The sequence below is a fragment of the Ixodes scapularis genome, unplaced genomic scaffold, assembly GCF_016920785.2.
Source record: "Ixodes scapularis isolate PalLabHiFi unplaced genomic scaffold, ASM1692078v2 PGA_scaffold0__279_contigs__length_252992795, whole genome shotgun sequence".
Taxonomy (NCBI): domain Eukaryota; kingdom Metazoa; phylum Arthropoda; class Arachnida; order Ixodida; family Ixodidae; genus Ixodes; species Ixodes scapularis.
The window spans coordinates 123,277,348-123,288,883 of record NW_024609835.1 but is presented as its reverse complement, the minus strand read 5'-3'; positions in this window follow the sequence as shown (position 1 = coordinate 123,288,883).

The window sequence follows — 11,536 nt, the reverse complement described above, 5'->3', positions numbered from 1 at the left end:
AAATTTGCCTTCTCGTCAAAATGCTGCGACTGGGGCTGTACTAAGAGTGTCGAGAAAGGTTTGAAGGTCAGTTTTCATGCGCTCGGTTCGTCCGAGAACGCGGATATGTCCAGTGAAAAGGGAAAACCAGACGCCGTCGGACCACGATTGCTTGGGCGGGAAGCATTTTGGGTTAAATTCACGGATACTACTGGCCATCTGTGATGTTATAGGTTCAGGTCAAACCGCCGAAGGAGGAATTCAGTCACACCGCGTGAGGTTTGATCAAGATATATATATATTAAAAAAAATTTAACAAAAAAATAAGAAACGTTCTAGCTATACACAAATCTACAGGTCAGAAATTGTCTCACTTTCAGTCCGTCCTTGTGTGGCTGAAGGTCTTGGTGCTGTCTTGTTTTCAGCAGCGCTTGGTTGTTGGTGCGTGTGGTTCCTTGTTGATGGTCTGGGATGCTCTGCTCCGGGACACCGCCGAAGTCGTTCCCCGTGATGTTCCTTGGGGCTGGTCTGGGATGTTCTGCTCCGGGACACCGCCGAAGTCGATAGTCTTTCCCACCAGCGGCTACTTCGGATCGCTGCCGAATGCCTCGTTCATGCCGGATGTTGCCGCTTTGGTTGCACACCGCCAAGCTGATGTTTCACCCGACAGTAGCACCCTCGGGACGTTGCCGGGTGTGCTTCCACCTGGTCGGGTTACCGCCGAACAAGAACACCTCTTCTTCCTCTTTTTCGCTCCCTTCTCCTCCGGCCTGCTCCCTCGACGTTTTCCTCTTCTACTCCATTTTTTTCTGTTGTAGCACGACATTTACCCCCTCCTCCAGAATTTAGTCGTACTAAATTTCTACACCACGTTGATGCATCATCCCCCTTTTTGTTTTGTTTACGTCCCTGTGTTGATTCACCAGTTTGCGCATCACTTTCACACCCTGAACGTTTTATATCTGGCCCGCACCCAGTTCACAATTTCAGGTACACCAGCACATCAGCTGCATTTCACTGCCGCCGCTAAAGCACTTCTATCCGTTACTGTATCACGGTATACTTCCATCATGCGTATAAATATTACCATATCTACAAAACAAATTTCCACCCTACCCCTTTTTGTCGATCAAACTCTGCTCAAGTAGTCCGCCCCGATATTGTCTTTGCCTTTTATATATTTAATCCTAAATGTAAACTCTTGCAGAGATAAACTCCACCTCATTACCCTCGCGTTGTTGAGTTTCGTCTTATTCAAATATTCTAGCGGTTGATGGTCCGTCTCAACTACGAATTCCTTTCCGTACAGGTAAATAGCATATTTACCAATTGCCCACACGAGTGCGAGGCATTCACGTTCTATAGCCGCAAAGTTCTTTTCGCTCGCGCTAAGTTTTCTACTGCCATATAACACTGGGTGCAGCATGCCCTCGTGCTCTTGCAACAGCACTGCTCCCAAAGCTTCGTCTGATGCATCCGTACGCAGGACAAATTGCTTAGACACATCGGGCGCTAACAAAATGGGTGGTTCTGCCAGCCTTCTTTTAAGCTCTTTGAAGCTTGTGTCATGTTCAGAGCACCATTCTACTGTGTTACTTTGTCCCTTCCTTGTGAGGTTAGTAAGTGGGGCTGCTATCTCTGCATAACGGGGTATAAACTCTCTATAATACCCTGTAAGACCTAGAAAGGCTCGCACCTGTTTTTTTGTCTTTGGCGCCAATGCTTGTTGAATCTTTTCTATTATTTCCCTCTTTGGTGCGATTTGGCCCATACCAAGCTTGTGACCTAAAAATGTTATCGCGTCAAACCCAACCTCACATTTGTTTGGCTTAACCGTGAGATGATTTCTCTTGAGACATTCAAAAATTTGCCGTAATGTTTGGCAGTGGTCTTCCCACGAGTCAGTGGCCACCAAAATGTCGTCAATGCAATGATGTACATTGGGCACCCCCTCCAGGACGGACCTCATCAACTTGGTAAACACTGCAGCAGCCGTCTTCAGTCCGAAAGGCATAAACCGGAATTGGTAAAGGCCCGTTCTTGTAGAGAAGGCAGTGTTTTCTTTGGCTGATTCTTCCATCGGTATCTGCCAATACCCCTTTGCTAGATCCAATTTCGAAAAATATTTTTTTTGCCCGACTCTTGCAAACACTACGTCCGACCTTGGTATAGGTTCAGCGTCAGCCACTAAGACTGTGTTCAATCGCCGAAAGTCAATACAAAGCCTATTAGAGCCATCAGGCTTTTTTACCATTATTATGGGTGCGTTGTAGGCGGACGTGGATCGTTCGATGATGCCTAATCTTAGCATCTCTTCCACTTCTTCTTCCACCTCGTCCTGGATGGCAAAAGGCAACGGATACTGCCTTACAAACACCGGCTCTTCTGTCATCAATCGAAGTTTGCATTGCAATGCATTTGTTCTGCCCGGTACGTCAGAGAATATATCTTCAAATTCCCCGATCGCGTCAGCAAGATCTTTCTTTTGCTTTTGACTTAATTTAGGATTGATGACCACATCCTGCGCACCCTGTTGCCTTTTTAGACTGGGCGTCGTGATCTCCCCTAAGTCTTCAACCTCATCCTGGACCACCATCACCCCACAACTTTCATTCTTAGTTTCGCGACCTACGTATTTTTGTAACATGTTTATGTGAAACGTTTTTCTTTTGTCGCCAACCAGTAGTTCGTAGTTTAAATCGCCTTTTCGCCTCGCAACTTCGTACGGTCCCTTCCACTGCATGGTTAGTTTGTTGTGGTCACTGGGTAGCAGTATGAGCACTCTGTCGCCTGGCTCGAACCTTCGAGCCTGGCTCTTCCGGTTGTAGAACCTTTTCTGTTTTGTTTGCGCCTCTGCCATGATCTCATGCGCCACTTCACATGTTTTCTTCAGTTTGTCCTTGAGTTCGATCACGTATCCGTATGATGTTTTTAACTCCTGGTTTAAGCTTTTATTGGACCACAGCTCCTTAAGGATGGTCAAAGGACCTCTCACATTTCGCCCGTACAACATCTCAAATGGTGCGAATCCTAGCGACGCTTGTGGTACTCCTCTATAGGCAAAGAGGAGTGCCGGGATATACCTATCCCAGTCTGTGGGTCGTTCTTGGCTCATTCTCTTCATCATTTCCTTGATGGTACCATTAAATCTCTCTACGAGCCCATTACACATTGGGTGATATGGCGTAGTTAACAACTGCCGAAAGGACAATAGCCGTCCTATCTCTTTCATAAGATTGGAAGTGAAGTTCGTACCTCGATCACTCAGAATCTCCTTAGGTACTCCATACCGGGAGAACATCTCGACTAGGGCTTCTGCCACCTGCGGGGTATCAATGGTTTTCAATGCCACAGCGTCCGGGTACCTCGTGGCTACATCAACCATTGTCAAGATATATCGGTTTCCCTTGCTGGACTTCGGGGTTATTGGTCCAATGATATCTATCGCTACCCGATGGAAGGGTTCTTCAATTATGGGCATACTCATCATTGGGGCTTTTTTCACAGTGCCTTTTGGTATAGTGCGTTGGCACACATCACAAGACCGTATGTAACGTTTCACGTCGCCTTGCATACCAGGCCAAAAGAATTCTTCCGCTACCCTAGCGACCGTGCTCTTTACCCCCTGATGGCCCGACATTATTCCATCGTGAGCCAATTCCATTACAGTCTTTCTAAATACCGTTGGTACAATGAGTTGGTGTCTCACGTCCCCGTCGCTGAATTCGACTCGGCGGAACAACAAATCATCCTTCACGACGTATTCCGTTGTTACGTCACATCTCCATTTCCGCACTCGTTTATTCAGACTTCTAAAACACCTCTGCAGACTCTCATCCGACTTTTGCTGCCCCGTTAAGTGAAGAGCTGTGACTTCCAGCAGCTCTATAACCGGCGCCTTGAGCTGGGGCAATTGTTTCTCTTCTCTTTTGTCCGTTCTTTTTGCTCCTGCTGCAAATGACACCTCGTTATGAATCTGCTCTGCATTCAACGCCTCCTTTTCCCCGATTTCTTGCGGTAGTCGGTCGTTCTCAGCATGTGATGTAACGCTGTTCAATGAATTAGACGGCGTTTCGCCAAACACTTCATCTCCATGGTGACGCATTTTCTTCGTACTTGTGCCCCACCCTGAATCCGGGCAGTCCACTTTTCTAGCCCCTGGGATGTTACCCAGTATGAGGTCATACAGCGGTTCTTCTACGCATTTGGCACGTACTTCCCCCGTGTAATAAGGTGTATCTATGTTGATTATCGCTTCAGGCATATCCCTCATGGTGCCGTCAACCAGGATAACCCCAGTGGACGTCCCTGTGAACTCCTCACTTCGTACCAGCCTTTTTCTTACTAGTACAGTGTTGGTTCCACTATCCCTCAGCACTGATATCTTAATATCATGTAACCTCCCTTCGACCACCGGCATCATTATGTCGATATTGTGTACTAAGTCAGTGTCAGCAACATGTTCAAATCTTGTATTTGTTATCGCTCCCTGCTGTTCTTTGTTGCCCCTCTTTAATGCCTTCTGTCTTTTATCCAGGACACACGCTGCTTTGTTCTGTGAGTGATTGGCGCACTGCCCAGCTTTGTGTCCCATTTTGCCGCACTCCCAGCATCGTACTCCTGCCTGATTTTGTCTATATCCGCTTCTGCAGTCACTTGCCTTATGCCCAACCTTACTGCACAGAAAGCATCTAGGCGATGGTCTTCGGGCTCCTCCCGTTTGTCCAGTACCCTTACTGTTCTCGCCGTCTGGTCTCACTGTTGTACAACCCCCATCTTTCATAGCACCCAGATTACATTTTCCCTGGGCTTCCAGGTACTGGTCAGCTAGCTCTGCCATTTCTTGCGCTGCGTTCACGTTACGTTCTTTTAGAAAAATGGCCAGCTTAGGGTGACAGCAACTAAGGAACTGTTCGGCAATCACCCTGTCCCTCACTGCCTCGAACGTCTTCTCTGTCTGCGCCATTTCGAGCCACCTATCAAAATAATTACTCAATCTGGTACAGAATTGTCGTCCAGTTTCTGCCTCCTCCGGCGTGCTTCGTCTGAACTTTTCTCTAAAACCGTCTGCAGTTAGTCTGAATCGTTGGAGCAAGGTGATCTTAACCTTCTCATAGTCTAGGGAGTCAGCTGCTGTCATCCTCCCGAATGCGGTTAAAGCTTCACCCACCAGGCAAAGACTAAGGGACGTCGCCCATTCCTCCTTCGCCCATCCTTGTCCTACCGCAATCCTCTCAAATCTATGCAGGTAGGCATCTAAGTTATCGCGTTTCTCGTCAAAGGGCGGCATCAATTTCTTCAAGCACGCTCGTCCTCTTGACTGACCTTCGCTCCCTCCGTCTGTTGTCGCTCCACTGGCGCGTTCTGTTTCCGCGAGCTTGATCTTATGCTCTATCATAGCGATCTCATGTGCCGCTTTCAGTCTGGCGTCCTCCCTCTCCCTCTCAGCCTTCTGCTGTTCCCTCTCATGTTCGAGTTTGGAATCTTCTCTAGCGTGCACTCTCTCCTCTCTCTCACGCTTTCTTTCCTCCTCCAGAAGATGCAACGCTTCCTCTTTTGTTAGTCCGAGGGAGCTTCCCAAAGCCATTATCTTTTCAAAATCCATTTCAAACTTGTTGGGAACCGTTCACCGGTACAACTGGTTTTCCTCACTCTGCGGTTTGTATCCTGGCAGGCTCGCCAAATTGTGATGTTATAGGTTCAGGTCAAACCGCCGAAGGAGGAATTCAGTCACACCGTGAGGTTTGATCAAGATATATATATATTAAAAAAAAATTTAACAAAAAAATAAGAAACGTTCTAGCTATACACAAATCTACAGGTCAGAAATTGTCTCACTTTCAGTCCGTCCTTGTGTGGCTGAAGGTCTTGGTGCTGTCTTGTTTTCAGCAGCGCTTGGTTGTTGGTGCGTGTGGTTCCTTGTTGATGGTCTGGGATGCTCTGCTCCGGGACACCGCCGAAGTCGTTCCCCGTGATGTTCCTTGGGGCTGGTCTGGGATGTTCTGCTCCGGGACACCGCCGAAGTCGATAGTCTTTCCCACCAGCGGCTACTTCGGATCGCTGCCGAATGCCTCGTTCATGCCGGATGTTGCCGCTTTGGTTGCACACCGCCAAGCTGATGTTTCACCCGACAGTAGCACCCTCGGGACGTTGCCGGGTGTGCTTCCACCTGGTCGGGTTACCGCCGAACAAGAACACCTCTTCTTCCTCTTTTTCGCTCCCTTCTCCTCCGGCCTGCTCCCTCGACGTTTTCCTCTTCTACTCCATTTTTTTCTGTTGTAGCACGACACCATCAAATTTATTTGTTTTGTTCCAAAATGAACGCCGGAAAACCGTCAAGTTGTACGGACCACCTGCGAACTACGTTCAGTGCGTCTTCAAGTTCAAAAGGTCGCCTGATCGTTCGAACTGTCGTCTGCTCTTTCAAACGTTTCTGCTTGTCGTCTGCTCTTTTAGAGGACACCAGCCCGTAGACCAAACGTGGGCCCGGTACTTGCGATAAGAATTAAGTGCAGGCCTCAAAAGACTTAAGTTTGAAGGTTGGTAAGGAGGCTCGACAGTAGATACAAGAAGATGTTGATCCTTGTTACCACTGGCCATCACCGACTTGTTATGCCTGATTCACTTGGTTAGACTCTGCTTGCGATTTTCAGTATCGACGTCGACCATCTATACGGTTCACGCTTTTGCAGTCCGAGCGACGTCGCTACTGAAAATTGCGAGCGAAATCTCATCATGTGAATCAGGCTTTAGCGTACGTTCTGCGGCGTCCACGCGGAATGAATCGCCGCATATCAGATTAATCACGCGAAGTTTTGCGGTGTAACGAGCCTCGTTAATTTCGCTGACGCTGCTCAAGTAGTCAGACATCGTTAGGAGGACGTAGAATCAACAATTCCAACGCGAAAAAGAGCGCGGGGACTCACACCGGCGCCGACAACGACGCATTTCAATGTTTTGTTTATGGGCGAGGGCGAGCTTTTTGCCCACACCCCCATCGCGCATGCGCGGCGCCGGTGGCGTCCGCTAGGGGCGCTCCGGGCGCTCCGGGCGCTCCGGGTTGTTTGTAAACATGAGTTGGTGTATAGAGATCTCGAAGGCGTCTTGAGCCTTTTTGTTAGCCTTTCGAGGTATGTGAACGAGCCAGTGCAGGGAATCTCGAAACTGCGAAGCTCGAGGATCTTGCTTGTGTACGTGTCAACAAGCTGTTACAACCAATAAGTATGCATACCTCGAGCTCGCACCTTTACATTAGTGTTGCTGGTCAGGAAGTTTGTTTGTTTTGTGCTTCCGTTCACGAAATATAACTTTGTGCAATTACTGTTTTTCTTAATACGCCTGAGTACGCGAGGTAAAACTTGGAGGCGGCATTGAAAAGCTCAATTTTAACACACTTCTTATCTCTTATCTGTACTGACCCGCAGCACTGCACGAAGCGAAGTCCCCCCCCCCCCCCCCCCCCCGGCTTGAATTCCACTAATATTCAACATCGCGTATGCTAATAAAGTATCCTGCAATCATATAGGCACATTCGCACATACAAACCTTTTCAAGGAAGCAAAAGTCTAGCACTTGAGTGAAAATGTCACACCGTTCGCCGGAAGTGCGCCGGACGGCGTGAGCCCCTATGCGGTGCGCCAAACGAACGAAATTATTCAATGCTTATTTGACGGTTCCTAATGGCCATAATATTTGTTATGTGTTTGCTTTCTTTCTGACTGAGTATGCCGAGATAATTTCAAACACACTGTTCGACACGGATCTTGGGCGCCAGTAAACGCTTGTCCAAAAAGGCTTAGCGAGGAGTAGGGGACGCTTTTTAGAGTCGCGTCGTAGCTAGGCAATCTCAGCGTTTGCGCAAACTTAATCTCCTATGAGTAAAAAATTTGAGTGGGAGATATATGATGACACGAGGAAGACATAACGATAACTTTTATGCAGTTGTGAGGTAGAACTTATTGGTGTTTCCTTAACAGTTCTTGCGTCAAAGCTGGCCTCGACTTAGGTACACCTGAGGATGCGGCTTGCTTGTCGCCCAGTGAAGAAACAGAAAGCGGATTTTTGGAAACAAAATACGTGTAAGGCTCAAGGTGACGAAGTTTCAGTTTAAGTTTACTGGCACTAGACGGGATTATTGAAATTGAGCTCAAAGATGCACGCACTCGTGGTTGAGGTGACTAAGCCACGACTTACTACGTTTGCATATGCACGCACAATTTCCGGTGTTTCGGGAACCAAGGAAAGTGACCCAGTCTTCGTTTTGTATCGCTCGAGAAGGTATTGTAAATTCGTGAAAATTCAGATAATCGAAAACGCAAGCAGCGCATTCGGTCACGGCGTGATAGCATGAAATGAAGCTGCTCAATCAAAACCGAAACTGACTGGCCAACTAGTTCCCAGAGTGCATTGCGTGGTATTTCACCGCGATAAGGCGCTTCGATTTTGGAAGTCTGTTGAAAGGCTGCAGAGGCCTTGTGAAGTCAAACTTTTGACTTTTTTCCCCTGCAGCCTACATCAGTTTCTGATGTGAAATAAATCAAGGATTGATTGATTAATTGTTTGATTGATTGATTGATATTATCGTCACAGAACATATTGACATTCAGATCGCAGTTTCAGAATAGTGTGTCTTATGCACTACATTACGTGTATATTTAAATCACATAATTTTAAAACATCGTTCTTCCAAAAATCGTTTTATTGCTGAAAATAACTATTCATATATGTGCTTGAGCCAAGTCAATATTGCTTCATCGCTGGCGTATAACTTTTATTGCAATAATTATTTATTAGTGACATCGTTTTCATAAAAAAGTCAAGGAAGTGTCACTGATACACAAAAACAAATCAAGTACAGCGATATCGCATTGCGATGCGCTATGTTTTGAGTGCAATTTGTGACAGTTATGTGTATAGGAAAGAACACTAAATTTCGGGAGATGGAGCGCTCAAAACTCCCAGCAGAAGGCGATGGATGTACAAGACATGGTCTCTGCGTATCTCAACCAAATAGATATATATATATATATATATATATATATATATATATATATATATATATGTATATCCTTTGCGCACGTTCCATTGAACATTATGTTTACGCTGTCTTAATATAAAAGCACATACTGACCTAGATTGGAACAGACGAACAATATAGCTGTCTACTTTCTTATAAATGCAAGCACAGCGTCTTGTTTGGTGAACCATATAACAGCTTTCTCGAAGGATGTAAAAAAAATATGTCACATACCGGAACTACGGCAGCAGTATTAAATACTTGCTCGGAGAGATAATCAAAGGACGAACGAACGGAAATTATAAGATATGTAGCTCAGCTACAGTCGACCCATTTTCTCAATGTTTGGCAGCTCACAGCTTGCCTCTAAGGTTTTCTTCATTCGTTTTGGTTCATTTGAATTTTTTTTTGTATCTTAACTTTGTAGTACTGTTTACTGTGTCTGCAACAACAGTAAGCGCGGTGCGCATTGACAAAACAATCTGCGATTGTCACTTAGCATAACTAACTCACAAAAGTGCTTACAAGAAAAAAAAAAAACCATCGTTGCTGCCGGACGTTATAATATGCATACAAATACCGCTCGTCGCGATATTTTAATTGATCTTACGTGGTGGACACAGTGATCCAAATACCGTGTATACGCCGTGCAGGTCAGGCGCTTCCAGCCGTCACAGCGTAAACAATATTCTCAACAAATGACTACTTTTGTTTTTAGCCCTTGCCGGCACACGAATATTCACGGGCTATTCAAACGCCCCTTAAAACGAGCTATTTAAACTGCACGTGCGTAGCTTGAGTTGCAAGCTCATTACCCGATTCTCTGATGTCGCGGACACACTGCCCATAAAACATACCAACCAAACAAACAAACAAAAATTTTTGCAAGCACCGTTCGAGGCGCCTTATTACCCTGTTTACCGTCGTAACATTGACCATACAAAACCTCTCCGCAGACATGTTTGAAGTATGCTATGTATAACGTCACTGTGTTTCGAACATGCTTAAGGCGAGTCAGAAGATAATTAAGCTATCGCGTCTGCAGCGAAACATTGTATTGTGTACGCTGCATGAGCTGTGTGACAGTTACTTAGGGCTAGTTGCATTCTCCTAACTTGCTAGTCGCGACGCGCAGTTGGGGGTAACGATCTAAGAGAAAAAGAACACACTGCGAGCATTAACGGAGCGCAACCTGGAATCAACGGCTCACGTACCCGGCGCTGATTAAATTTGTCGCCTAGCGACGGAGTCGCGCATTGTTCCCGATGCTCGCGTAGGGCCGAGACTTGCATGCTTCGAGAATACAGCATCCCTTGTCCCCGCTCGCCCAGCAGCAGCTACGTTTGTCGGTAAAAAGCGGGAGAGTGGCAGAGACGAAGGGGGAGCGCGACAAATAAGCACCCCCTGGCTAAGAAAGCCGTACAGTGCTAAAGTTTCGCTCGTACCGAAACAATGCCAACGCGGGCCACAGGGTAGCCACGAGTGCTTTGTCAACGTTCCATTGAGACTCGTGTTCAACGAGCGAGAGCACGAGTCCTAGCCCGAATGCTGACGCAGCACTCGGGTTCAGTTTCTGCCCTTTTGCCAGGCTGACATTAGAGAGTTTCAAAAGAGGTGGCACCAACTCTTTTCGGTTCCCCCAAAGAGCTTGGGGCGCCGCGCTGCGCATGACGATGACTTCTGTGCTTGCGCGGCGCCACGCCGCCCCAAGATGGACCCGGTGGGTTCGGGCCCCCTATTTTAAAACTTGATCTCTAATAAATTTCACTGATGGACAAGTGTATAAAGCTGCGGTTTTGTCGGCTCAAGCAAGCAATTACACTCATCGAAACTAAGTTTGCACCCCTGCCACTAGGTACCGTTTTTATGTGAAAAACAATTCTATTGCATGACGCACAAAAGAAAGAAAGATACTTTAGTGTTTACACATGTATCCTTGACGAAACAACTGTCAAGGTGCAGGCGAGCTGGTGTATGTTGATCATGATGTTAAAATCTCGATGCTAGGAAGGAAACTTGAAAGAAAATGTGTAAGACGACACAGAAATAAGGGGACAGACAAACGTCTCAAACTCAGCTGAGTTTGAGACGTTTGTCTGTCCCTCCATTTCTGTGGTTTTTTTTCAGTGTATTGAAAACGTTTAATTTCAGAGACGAAAAAGTAACAAAAATTTCAACATGCAAATTTATGGTCACTTAGTTTGAAACACTCGGCCGTGCTCGGATAACTCGCCTCATACATGATTTGCGTGTTGAAACGGGGAATACATTCTTCAGTAGTGTAGATATCCTTATAGCACTCCCTCCCGAGGCAAGCATACTTTGCGTAGAGGATGTTTTGAAGAGTTGGAAGGGACATCCTGTTCCTTAGGTTTCACCTTGTGAAGAACACGTGACTGAATACTCTCTTTACGGCGGCATCCGACATGGGCAGAGTCAGGAGCACTGCACGCTGAAGAACAAGGTTTTTATTTCGCAAATATCATATGTACATACAAATGCTGTGGACGGCATCTGGATCCATAGCCACAAGGCTAGTTT